The sequence below is a fragment of the Podarcis pityusensis genome, assembly GCF_964106645.2.
Source record: "Podarcis pityusensis genome assembly, chromosome: 3".
In the NCBI taxonomy this organism is placed as follows: Eukaryota; Metazoa; Chordata; class Lepidosauria; order Squamata; family Lacertidae; genus Podarcis; species Podarcis pityusensis.
The window spans coordinates 115,638,653-115,651,487 of NC_138026.1; the positions used below are offsets into that span (position 1 = coordinate 115,638,653).

At 43.1% G+C, this 12,835-nt stretch overlaps 2 long non-coding RNA genes across 2 annotated transcripts; both read right to left on the reverse strand.

The window, feature by feature from the left end:
- Positions 1–430: 430 nt before the first annotated feature.
- On the reverse strand, positions 431–2,810 carry LOC308472581. The gene is made up of 2 exons (XR_013983592.1): positions 2,756–2,810; positions 431–1,625 (listed from the first exon to the last, which is right to left on the reverse strand). It is a non-coding gene; the product is annotated as an uncharacterized lncRNA (long non-coding RNA).
- Positions 2,811–6,983: 4,173 nt separating this feature from the next.
- Positions 6,984–11,861, reverse strand: LOC308473423. Its single transcript, XR_013984088.1, has 2 exons — positions 11,739–11,861; positions 6,984–9,677 (listed from the first exon to the last, which is right to left on the reverse strand). It is a non-coding gene; the product is annotated as an uncharacterized lncRNA (long non-coding RNA).
- Between the last annotated feature and the right edge of the window lie 974 nt (positions 11,862–12,835).

Here is a 12,835-nt window from a genome sequence, read left to right on the forward strand (position 1 = left end):
CGAACCTCCAACCTTGCCATTATCAGCACCATGCTGTAACCAACTTAGCTATCCAGGCATCTTTTTCTTTCTGAAGGCAGGAGTTTGTAACTCAAAGCACTGGGACAAGTCTTGTAAATGCAAACAGAATCCTGTGAAGTGTGTGTATGGGGGATAAATGTTCTAGTTTTGGGTGCCCATAAGGTTTTCTTCATGAACTCTCCATTTTTAGGAGGGGGTCTGAGATAAGGATGTAGTGAGCTGGCCAGATCCAGCCCCCACTCCTATACGAAATTGGACACGAACTAGTGGATATACAACAAGAAACAGAAATGGAATACTGACTCGGTTTGTGATCTTAGTGGAGAGACTTTAGGACAAGGACAGAAGAATTTAGTATTATTCCACATGGAGTAACGGTGGTAGGAATTAATAGAGGTAAAGTGAAAAGTAACAATATGGATAACATTTATTAACAATAATAACTATTAGGGAAGCTATCTTGGACTTTTTTGGAAAAAGAAATGAATGATTCTGATACACCTTGACTTAAAAGATACATTGTTTAACAGAAAGTGGAAAAGATGTATGTATGCATGAACTGAAGGCTTTAAATAATCAGATTTTCCTTTTTTATGTAACTGACAGATGGAAGATTGGAAGTTCTTCTTTCTTATCTTTTGTTAACGTTTCTTTTCCTCTTCCTCTTCCCTCTTTTTCCTCTCTTTATTTCTATTGTATTGTACTCGTCCCCTTTTCTGCTTCTATGCTTTGTTTCTTCTTCTTTTGTAGTTGTAATCTTATTGTGTTATGAGAAAATAATACTAATAGTAAAAAAAAAGGAAAAGGAAAAAAAAGAAATCCAGCCCCATCCTGCTCTTGTCGGCTACAGTGTGAATTTTCTATCATTTTCTTCTTGTAAGTGGCATCCAGAGCACTGTGTCAGGAGCTTTTAATGTAGATATATGCCCTTACAGTTGCATCTAGAAACAACATACATCTTTTAAATATGACATGCCTGATAAGTGTAGGTGTCGAGCTACTCTGCTTTGCTAGCAGTGCCTCCAAGTCTGGAGCCACAAACTCGACAGTCTCAGGATTTTTCATCAATGACTTCAAGTTACCTGCGAGGATCCCTATTGCTTTCCAATAATAATTGCTTTCGTGTGGCTCACTGGCAAATAAAGTTTCTTTTAAATATTTCAAAAACGTTCTATATACGAAAAGCCCACGTGAAAGGACCCCCAGGCATGTTTCCTTTTCGAAGTCAGGAGGGAAGCATTTCGCTTGGCGAGTCATTTCTGGTAGACCGAGAGGAATTTCCTCCCAACCCATCTGACATGTGTCTAGCTTCTGACATATTTCTTCATTCAGACTGCTAATCCTTCCCTTGAGCCAAAAAGCCAAGTTCATGGCTTGGGGTATTTCACCTAATTCTTTCGGAAAGGCACTATAAACAGGCCAAACTCCTGCAGTGATGAACAATGCGGCAACAGTGTAAAGGTGGAATCCAAAAAGGACATTCATTGCCTTCCTGTCTGGCTTTCCTCTTCTTCTATATACACTTAGTATCTTGAGGTGATGATTGGCTGGAAATGGGAACTCCTTACGTGGGAAGGATTTCTGTATATACTCCTCAATGGCACCTGACACAAACAACATGGATGAAAATACAGCAGTGAATAAAGACTTACTAGCAGTACATGTGAAAAAGATCTAGGGGTCTTAGTAGACCACAAGCTTAACAGGCGTCAACAGTGTGATGCAGCAGCAAAAAAGGCCAATGCTATTGTAGGCAGCATCAACAGAAGTCTAGTGTGTCCAGATCAAGGAAAGTAATAGTACAGTGGTACCTCGGGTTACATACGCTTCAGGTTACATACGCTTCAGGTTACACACTCAGCTAACCTAGAAGTAGTGCTTCAGGTTAAGAACTTTGCTTCAGGATAAGAACAGAAATCGTGCTCTGGCAGCGCAGCAGCAGCAGGAGGCCCCATTAGCTAAAGTGGTGCTTCAGGTTAAGAACGGTTTCAGGTTAAGAACAGACCTCCAGAATGAATTAAGTACTTAACCTGAGGTACCACTGTACTACTCTATTCTGCCTTGATCAGACCACACCTGGAATATTCTGTCCAATTCTGAGCACCACAATTTAAGTTAAGATTCCTGCATTGCAAGATTGCTACATTGGCTCCCAGTACGTTTCCAAATACAATTCAAAGTATTGGTGCTGACATTTAAAGCCCTAAACGGCCTCTGCCCAGTATACCTGAAGGAGCATCTCCACCCCCATCGTTCTGTCCAGACACTGAAGCCCAGCACCAAGGGGCTTCCGGCGGTTCCCTTGCTCGCTGCAAGAAGTGAGGTTACAGGGAATCAGGCAGAGGGCTATCTCGGTGGTGGCGCCTGCCCTATGGAACGCCCTCCCATCAGATGTCAAAGAAACAAACAACTATCTGATGTTTAGAAGAAATCTGAAGGTAGCCCTGTTTAGAGAAGCTTTTAATATTTGATGAATTATTGTATTTTAATATTTTGCTGAAAGCTGCCCAGGGTGGTTGGGTAAACCAAGCCAGATGTGTGGGGTATAAATAATATATTATTATTATTATTATTATTATTATTATTATTATTATTAGGCAAAATGACCCCCAGTGTCCCTTCCAATACAAAACATCACCACCAGCAACAACCTCTTTTTATTTGTTTCCTCCACCCCATCCCATGCATGGATCATTCCCCTTCTACCAGTTCCCCTGTTGGAGAGCATACTCACAATCCCAAAGAGAAAGATTTCTCAACTGGTTGTCATAGGTGTCTATAGCTGTTCATCAAGAGGAATTTGGAAGGTTCTGTTGGGTTTCCTTTTTATATCCTCCATCACTCATTTTATTGCACACCCACCACTTTTCTTTTAACTAAGTCCAACTATAATCATTTCAGGAACATTCTATTCCTATACCCTTTTGACTTTTCCCTTGAGAATCATTATAAATGTTTATACAAGCTACCTACCACAGACCTGATAAATCATGATGTATAAATAGGAACCCTGATATTCCATGTTTACTTAAATTATGTGTCATTAACTTTGATCAGTGACTATTTCTGTTTCTAACAGATCAGAGCTAAGGGCACAAGGGCCAACATGTGTTCCTTCTGATGTTCTTTGTGGCCCATGTTTTGGAGGACTTTACAGAACTTACTTTAATTATCAGATTGCCTACTCCAGTTCCAAACATTTGATTCCTCACTTCCCACTTTCCCTGGCACAACTTCTATTGGCCCTGTATATCTGAAGGAGCGTCTCCACCCCCATCGTTCAGCCTGGACACTGAGGTCCAGCACCGAGGGCCTTCTGGCAGTTCCCTCCCTGTGAGAAGCGAAGTTACAGGGAACCAGGCAGAGGGCCTTCTCGATGGTGGCGCCCACCCTGTGAAATGCCCTCCCATTAGATGTCAAGGAAATAAACAACTATCTGACTTTTAGAAGACATCTGAAGGCAGCCCTGATTAGGGAAGTTTTTTATGCTTGATGTTTTATTGTGCTTTTAATATTCTGTTGGGAGCCTCCCAGAGTGGCTGGGGAAACCCAGTCAGGTGGGCGGGGTATAAATATAAATCTGCAGGCTCTCTATTGGCAGTGTGTTCCACAACACTGGAGTGCATACCCTCCAACCTTTCTTTGACGAAAGAGGGACATGTCTCTGATAAAAATAGGGATATCCTATTCCATACCCATCAACATTCCTCTGATGAAAATAGGGACATCCTAAGGAAAAGCGGGACATTCTGGGATCAAATCAGAAACCAGAACGGCTCCTGTAAATTCAGGACTGTCACTGGAAAATAGGGACACGTGGAGGGTCTGGTGGTGATGACAGCAACTTGGAGAAGGAGTAATGACCCTGCTGACGATGGCCTCAGTGATTGGACCAACATTATTCAAGGCTTTGTAAATTAATTCAAGGACCTTTGACTTGGTAGTAGATGGGAAGCCAGTGCAGATGTTTTAACAATGGTATCCTATGTTCTTGGCTAGACGCCTCCATTAGCAGTTTCCAAGCCAGGCCCAAGGACAGCTCCACATAGACCACATGGCGGTACTGTACTACAGTTTTGATGTGACCAGTACATGGAGTACAGTGGTCAGGCTGTCCCTCTCCAGTAATGTCGGGCTTAGGGGAATCAGATCCCTCCCATGGGGGCAGTCAAGAAACAGAGAAACAGTAACAAGCAATTTATTCAATAATTCACAGAGAGCGATGAAGGAATACAGTCTTCCCTAAATAAGGGCATTGCACCAAGTATAGTCCCACCCCCTATGTCTCAAGAAACGAAAATAAAAATCTGTATGTTTTAACTTTATTCCCTTCTTTGAGGTTCTTATTGTTAAGGATATGTGATTCTTGTGACCAATTTGACACCACAACGATGAAACTTACAAAGCAGGAATGTGCTGTAATGTGTGCCTTTTAAACTTCTTTTTGTGACCATTGTATCTTCTTCCCTGAAAATTACTAACAGGTTACTAAAATCCTTGTGCTTCACAGGTCTAACATTTCTGCTTCTGCACATCGTATAATGATCACTGCAGATGGTTTTGACAGCAGTCACGAAATTAAAAGACGCCTGCTCCTAGGGAGAAAAGTGATGACAAACCTAGACAGCATCTTTAAAAGCAGAGACATCACCTTGCCAACAAAGGTCCGTATAGTTAAAGCCATGGTTTTCCCAGTAGTGATGTATGGAAGTGAAAGCTGGATCATAAAGAAGGCTGATCGCCGAAGAATTGATGCTTTTGAATTATGGTGCTGGAGGAGACTCTTGAGAGCCCCATGGACTGCAAGAAGATCAAACCTATCCATTCTAAAGTAAATCAGCCCTGAGTGCTCACTGGAAGGACAGATCGTGAAGCTGAGGCTCCAGTACTTTGGCCACCTCATGAGAAGAGAAGACTCCCTGGAAAAGACCCTGATGTTGGGAAAGATGGAGGGCACAAGGAGAAGGGGACGACAGAGGACGAGATGGTTGGACAGAGTTCTCGAAGCCACTAACATGAGTTTGACCAAACTGCGGGAGGCAGTGGAAGACAGGAGTGCCTGGTGTGCTCTGGTCCATGGGGTCACGAAGAGTCAGACATGACTAAATGACTAAACAACACATCGTATAATAAAAAGCCTTGAAGCTGGTAAAAGTATTAAACATGATTATCATGGCTTGACCTGGGGGGAAAAGCATTGGATTGGATTTGAAAGGCAGCAAGCTAATGAACAAGCAGGCAGTGGCTGCTACCAATACTTTTTGTCTATTGCTTCACCATTGTCAGGGCCAGAATGAAAGGCAACAAACTAGTAGGTTGCAATGGTGAAAGAGGACTAGAAGGTCTGGGGGTTCTGGTCAGTGTGTGGCATGGCTGTGAGCCCTCAGCAGATTATTATTTTATTATTATTTACTCAATTTATAAACCACCCAGGGCGGTTCACAAACAAGGCCACCACATATAAAATCAAACCACAAACAATAACCTAATTAAAAAGAACCCCAAAGGAACCACATTCTAAAAGGGTGTTGGATGTCAGTAAGCCATGCTGATCCTTGATGCTGCCCTGATCTTAAGGTACAGACTGGCTCTTCTACTGGAAACGAGAACTGAGCATCTCAGGAAGCTCTGGCCTTTTTACACCTGCTCTAGAAGGGTGGAGCCTGAGGCTGCTGAGGTGTTGCTGGGGAGGGAGTTGAGCCAGCATGGTGTAGTGGTTAAGAGCGGTAGACTCGTAATCTGGTTTTCAAAGGTGACGTTTTCCCTCTATACATGAGAAACACTAAAGGGATGAAGCAGGGGCAAATAATAGAGTGGGAGGGGGTGAGAATTTGATCCCAAGAATTCCCTACCCTTGTTTCAAGGGTCACTGAGAGCCAATGTGGTGTAGTGGTTAAGAGCGATAGACTTGTAATCTGGTGAACCGGGTTCGCGTCTCTGCTCCTCCACATGCAGCTGCTGGGTGACCTTGGGCCAGTCACACTTCTTTGAAGTCTCTCAGCCCCACTCACCTCACAGAGTGTTTGTTGTGGGGGAGGAAGGGAAAGGAGAATGTTAGCCGCTTTGAGACTCCTTAGGGTAGTGATAAAGCGGGATATCAAATCCAAACTCCTCCTCCTCCTCTTCTTTTTCTTCTTGCTGCTGGGTTTTTGTTTTTTGTTTTTGTATCATTTGCTGTGATTTACGTGGAAATTGTTCAGTTTGGTTTTGTATTTTTGTATTTACTATTGATGGCTGATTTTGTTATGTTGTAGCTATGTATTGTTTTCATGATGTAAGCCGCCTTGAGCATGGCTTGAACTGTGGAAAGGCGGCATACACATAAAATTATGTACGTGTGTAATATCAGGAGAGCAATCTGAGGCCCAAGAAACTGGCACGAAGCAAGCGAGTGTAAATTAAGCTGGAGTAAGTTGCACCAGATCCAAATTAGGTTCAGCAGTGGGGCTGCTTCTCAGAGGGAAAACAAGGCTTTAAAATAGTTTTCTATGGCGGGTCTCTAGGTCACATGACTGAGCTGATGGGTATAAGATTCAGCCTAAGTCCCCCTCTCTAGTTCTGTCCCCTCCGCTTAACAAAGGAATAGTTTGATGTAAACTGGTGTTCAAATAGTATTAGCAACAACACAAAATATTATGTAAAGAAGCTTACAAATGTTGCACTGGTCACCACGGAATCACCCACATGCCTATTTTTGAAACTGACTTTATTTTATATTTTGAAATCTTGTCTTTAGCATCTCTTTTCATTGGTTTATTTAATGTATATTTTATGTAACCTGCTTAGAGGTTCTGATGACTGAGTGGAATATAAATCCTGTTGGATGAATAGCCAGTAAATAATATGTAGTTTGCATTCATAGCTCAAGCATAGCAAGTTTACTATATTTTGTTGCTTGCCCATGCAGACACGTTCTGTTGTTCAGAGCGACTGTGGTGAAATAACTGAGACAGGCACTAGAGTTGGGAGAAATCAGGTCAGATCTTTATTGACTACAGGAGGAAAGCAGGTTTGGCATGGCAGCAGAACGCAGATCCAGTTCTTCATTCCAACAGCCCTTGCTGTTGCAATGGCACTCCATTGTTGGTGGTAAGGGCCGAACCCCTTCCAGTGGAGACGACCTGTGTTGAGCCCTGGAATGGTGCAAACCAAGCATCCAGGGCCTCATTGGACATCCAGGGTGGGAGATTTGAGTTGGGCAGAGGCCCTAACCCGAGCTTAGAGTGTGCTGTAACCAATACTCCACCCCCAACCTCTCATGGGGGTTTCCTTTCTGTGCTGATCCTGCAGGAACATACAAAATTCCAAGACTGACTAACATAAATAAGCCATATGCTACTGAGGAGAAGGCTGGGAAAGCCCCCAACCCAGGAGCCAATTAAGGTTGGAAGGGTGGTGGGAAATAATTTCTGGCCCTGTCAGCCAGTGACTTCCCCAGTGAGGCTTAACACCAACAAGGAGCATCTCACAAGGAGCAAATGGGTGAGGGATTTTAAGGTCTTGGCTCCTCCTATCTCCCTGCAATATCCCACGAGATAATTGTCATCCCATGAGATCCCACAAAATCTCACCAGGAGAGATGTGATTTCGTCTGCCCCCACTACCTGAGCCCTGCACCACTGGGCAAAGTCAACGTGTGTGCAGGTTGTGTCCAGATCAAGGCATTCTGAAGCTAACTTAGACTTCATAAAGGATAGTGCACATTCTACTCCTATGAGGTAAAAGAATATGCAGGTGACCAGTGGCAAAAAGGACTGGGCAAATCTAATGGGAGAAGAAATGAGGCTAAGTGCCTCTCTCTATGATTTCTGCTGTATTTGTGTCGTTCTATCATGTTTTATTATGTTATCATTATTTGTTGTTTGTAAGCCACTTTGGGCAAAGAAATGCAATCAGTCAAGCAATCCTATAACTTTCACATGAAGTGATCGTTTGCATTTGGAAGGCAAGTGACATAATTTCGGAAGGTTAAACATTTAAAATCTGCCCTCACTTGCAAAATATATAATAAATCATCGTAGTAGTACAGAAGGTAAAGCAGAATAATGTTCTCCACTAAGACAGGGATGAACAACTTGTGGCACTCTAGGTGTTATCGGAGCCTAGGAAGAACTTCGCAAGCAACCAGTCAGCTGATTATCAGGGGGTTGGGAAGCGCTGCCAAAAGGGCAGTGAAAGCTTTCTCTGCAAAGAAAGAAAGAAAGAAAGAAAGAAAGAGCCCTTTTATTTGTTTTTTTTAAAGCACGTGTCTTTCTTTCTTTCTTTCTTTCTTTCTTTCTTTCTTTCTTTCTTTCTTTAGTGGTGTAGAGGTTAAGAGCGGTAGACTAGAAATCTGGTGAACTGGGTTCGCTTCCCCGCTCCTCCACATGCAGCTGCTGGGTGACCCTGGGCTAGTCACACTTCTCTGAAGTCTCTCAGCCTCACTCACTTCACAGAGTGTTTGTTGAGGGGGAGGAAGGGAAAAGGAGATTGTGAGCTGCTTTGTGACTCCTTAGGGTAGTGATAAAGTAGGATATCAAATACAAACTCTTCCTTCCTTCCTTCCTTCCTTCCTTCCTTCCTTCCTTCCTTCAGATGGTAATTCATAACTCAAAACAATGGGGGAGGTGCTTTAGCTACAAACTATTTTATCTGAAGTGGGGGAAATCTAGTTTTAGGAGCTCTTTTGGATTTCTCCACAAACTCCTCACTTTTATGAGAATTATGCCTCTGCAGATACATCAGGGAGGCTGTCTCTAACTAACAATTTGATTGATGCTTAAGGGGAGCCTCATGGAAGTTGTGCTTCCAAAACCTGTCAGTGTTGGCTCGCTGACCAAAGTTAAGGATGTGGGCTACATTGTGGATTCTAAATCATTTTACTTGGGGAATTCTGGGTCATTTTCTCCATCCAAATAGTTGATTTCTCATAAGCGGCTGTCGGTGCACATGATTAATCGTTATCCATAAATTCTAGTTTCTTTTAACATAGAAATACGCTCTTGCAGTTGCATCCATGAATTCAATATACTTTCTGAGTATCAGGTGCCTGAGAATGGAGGGCGTCCAACCAGTGTGAGCTGCTTTCACTGCCTCAACAGATTTTGCAACATTTACATCTGGGAAGATCAAAGTGCTAGGATGATCCATCAACGACTTCGTGGTCTGGGCGAGCTTCTCCGTTTGTTGCCAAAAATAGGTATGTGGTTCGGTGGCATACAAATGTTGATGCAAATATTTCAGAAAGGTACTAAATACATAAAGTCCCCTGGAAAGGCGTCTCAGGCAGACTTCCCTTTCAAATTCAGGGGGGAAGCATTCTTCTATGTCATCAATGTCTGGAAGGTGGAGACTCATCCGAGGGAGATCCTCCCAGACGGTTTCACATGTGCCCAGCTCCTCACACACATCTTGGTTCAAACTGTTGGCTTTCAGTTTGAGCCAGATAGCCACAGGATGGGGTTGTTCTGCTGTTGCAAAAGCAACAGGCCAAACCTCTGTGCAAATGAAAAGCATGGCTGCAGTGGCAGTGCAAAGCCTGAATTCAAGTAGAGCATTCATGGCCTTTTCTTCTTGCTTTTTTCTTCCGTATATCCCTCTTGAGAAGTGAAGACCTTGAGGCCTTGATCGGCTGGATGTGGCAATTCCTGGATGTGAGGCAGTGGTTTCAAGAGCACCTGATGCAAATTGCATGGATAAAAGTAGAACAGCAGTGAATTCAAAAGCAAAACGAAACAGAATAAACGCAGAAACTGTAACAGTTCTAGCAGAGGTTAAGTACATTTCTCAGGGAAGTTCTTTTTCTGGCGACAGAAACACCAACAAAGTGGGTAGCATTCATTTATAAATAATTTCCTCGGTCATTAGAGCACGATCTAATGGGTCATGGGTTAGATCTCTTCTGATGGGACTAGATCTCTTCTGATTCTACAATTCTATGGTTCCCCCTCCCCCCAAGGTAACACTTGTGGAAGCAAAGCAATTCTTAACTAAACTCCCTGATGGTGAGTGGCACAGCCTTTAACAACAGAGAAAGAAAGGGACAAGAATTTCCAAACACTGTGTTTTCAGGGAATCCTTTAAATGCTGATTCACTGGCGGAATGAACAAATTGTGCCAGCTGGATCTCGCCATTACTTTATCCAAACTGTGTGCTTTACCTTGGAGAACTCAATCCTTGCCTGCTATTGTGTATTCAAGGAGAAATCTTTCAAGGAAGCTTCTCGTCTTCTGATTAGGGTTAATTTGTTAATTGTCAGGAAAGCTTTTGAGGAATCACACAGTTAGGAAGCCAATGTTGCTTCCCCCTAGCCCCAAAATGCAGGTTACCAGCTACGTATATTATTTTTCTTAAAGGTAAAGGTAAAGGGACCATTAGGTCCAGTCCATTAGGTCTTGACCATTAGGTCCAGTTGTGGCCGACTCTGGGGTTGCGGCGCTCATCTCATTTTACTGGCCGAGGGAGCTGGTGTACAGCTTCCGGGTCATGTGGCCAGCATGACTGAGCCGCTTCTGGCGAACCAGAGCAGCACACGAAAACGCCATTTACCTTCCCGCTGGAGCGGTACCTATTTATCTACTTGCACTTTGATGTACTTTCGAACTGCTAGGTTGGCAGGAGCAGGAACCAAACAACGGGAGCTCACCCCGTCGCGGGGATTCGAACCGCTGACCTTCCGATCGGCAAGTCCTAGGCTCTGTGGTTTACCCCACAGCGCCACTGCGTCCCGAAGGCATTCTAACAGCAGTTAAATATATTAGTCAGGGATAATAAATAATATATTTTTCTGGCTCTTCAGGGAGTATGTAGCCATCATGACCATCGTCGAAGCTACTGTTAGATAAAGCAGCTGTCTCAGGTGGTGCATTCGGTGTGGGGAAGGCTCTGTCTCAGACAGCAGAATGATGATGATGGTTGTTATTTATTATTATTTATTATTTATACCCCGCCCATCTGGCCGGGCCTCCCAAGCCACTCTGAGCGGCTTCCAACAGGATATTAAAAACACAACAAAACATCACACATTAAGAACTTCCCTAAACAGGGCTGCCTTCAGATGTCTTCTAAAAGTCAGATTGCTGTTTGTTTCCTTGACATCTGGTGGAAGGGCGTTCCACAGGGTGGGCGCCACTACCGAGAAGGCCCTCTGCCATTCAGCTGCAAATCTCAGGGTGGTTTTGAGCCACCTCTAATTATAGTTAGTAGCCATTTATTGAATTATCTACCACTAGTATGTCTAATAATAATAATAATAATAATAATAATAATTTATTACTTATACCCCACCCATCTGGCTGGGCCTCCCCAGCCATTCTCCCCAGCCATTCTGGACAGCTTCCAACAGGATATTAAGAACACATAAAACAACAAACATTAAAAACTGCCTTCAGATGTCTTCTAAAAGTCAGATAGTTGTTTATTTCCTTGACATCTGGTGGGAGGGTGTTCCACAGGGCGGGCGCCACCACCAAGAAGGCCCGCTGCTATCAATAAATCTTGCATGACAAACTTTCCTTCACACCTGGGACTTGGGGTTATTAGTTGCCTCAAAACTAAGGTTGTGCCAAATGAATCCGCCAAGCCTAGCGAAATGGAACTCACATTGCTTCACAGACAAAAGCTTGCAGAAACTCATACAAGGTGACCTTTAAAACACCAAGCTTTGACTGGTTTAGGATTAATTGGAAAGTATTGCTATTATTGACTGTATCTTTAATAGGTATAAAATGATACTCACTTCCAGCTAATACCACCTGAGAGAGAGCATACTCACAATCTCAAAATGAAAGGTTTCTGATGGTCATAAAAGGTGTTTTCAGCTTTATCACATAAGAATCTGGAAGTCTCTGCTGAGTTTTCTTTTTATATGCTTCTTCATTCATTCATTCATTCATTTATTTATACTGTTTCATCCCACACCCACCATTTTTCTTTTAACCGAATCCAACTTTAAACATTTCAGGAACATTTCAAGCCTTCTTGACTTGTTCCTTGACACACCTCATATATCTGACACCTGGCATCTCCAGCAAACGTTACAGACCTTGATGTAAAAATATTCCATCTTTACTTATCTTATCAGCGCTCTTTAATTTGGTTCAGCTTAATTTTTGCCCCCAGACCCACAAAGACGATTCATGAGGCAACGCACTGGTGAATAAGGTTTTATTTATTAATACACCAGATCTGCAAACCAAATCAACTGGATTCAGAAAGCACAAGTAGATGAGGGTATTCTCTGATTCTGGCAGGGAGGCATGTCTTCAGTGCCTAACTGTAGTACGTGATACCCCAACCAAGGACTGGGGGGAAATTATTCCCTGCTTTCTAAATGAGGTTTGGCACCCATGCCCAACTCTCCAGTGTTCATCTAAATCAGCCTTTCTCAACCTGTGGGTCCTGAGATGCTGTTGAACTACAACTCCCATCACCCCTAGCTAGCAAGGCCAGAGCTCAGGGATGATGGGAGTTGTAGTCCAACAACATCTGGGGACCCACAGCCTGAGAACCGCAGATAAATGAACATGTGAGGCCAAACAACACACACCCCTCCCCAGATGCATCAGGCTGTCTTATGATTAACTACTTCACTTGCTTTGTTGCCTGCACAAAATATTGCTAGAGCAGCGGTTCTAAAAGGATATAGGGTGCTTTTGGATGTGGCAGGAGAAGAAGGCAAGTGTCATTTGAAGATTCAAGGACAACCAAAGAAACATTTAAACAATTGGGAATGGTTCCTTTTCTGATGTAGTTCCATCGTTTCATGCTTTCTGGATGCCCCATGATCATATTATAATGTAGTTGTGTTCTGTGTTATAAATCAAGCTCTGCTAG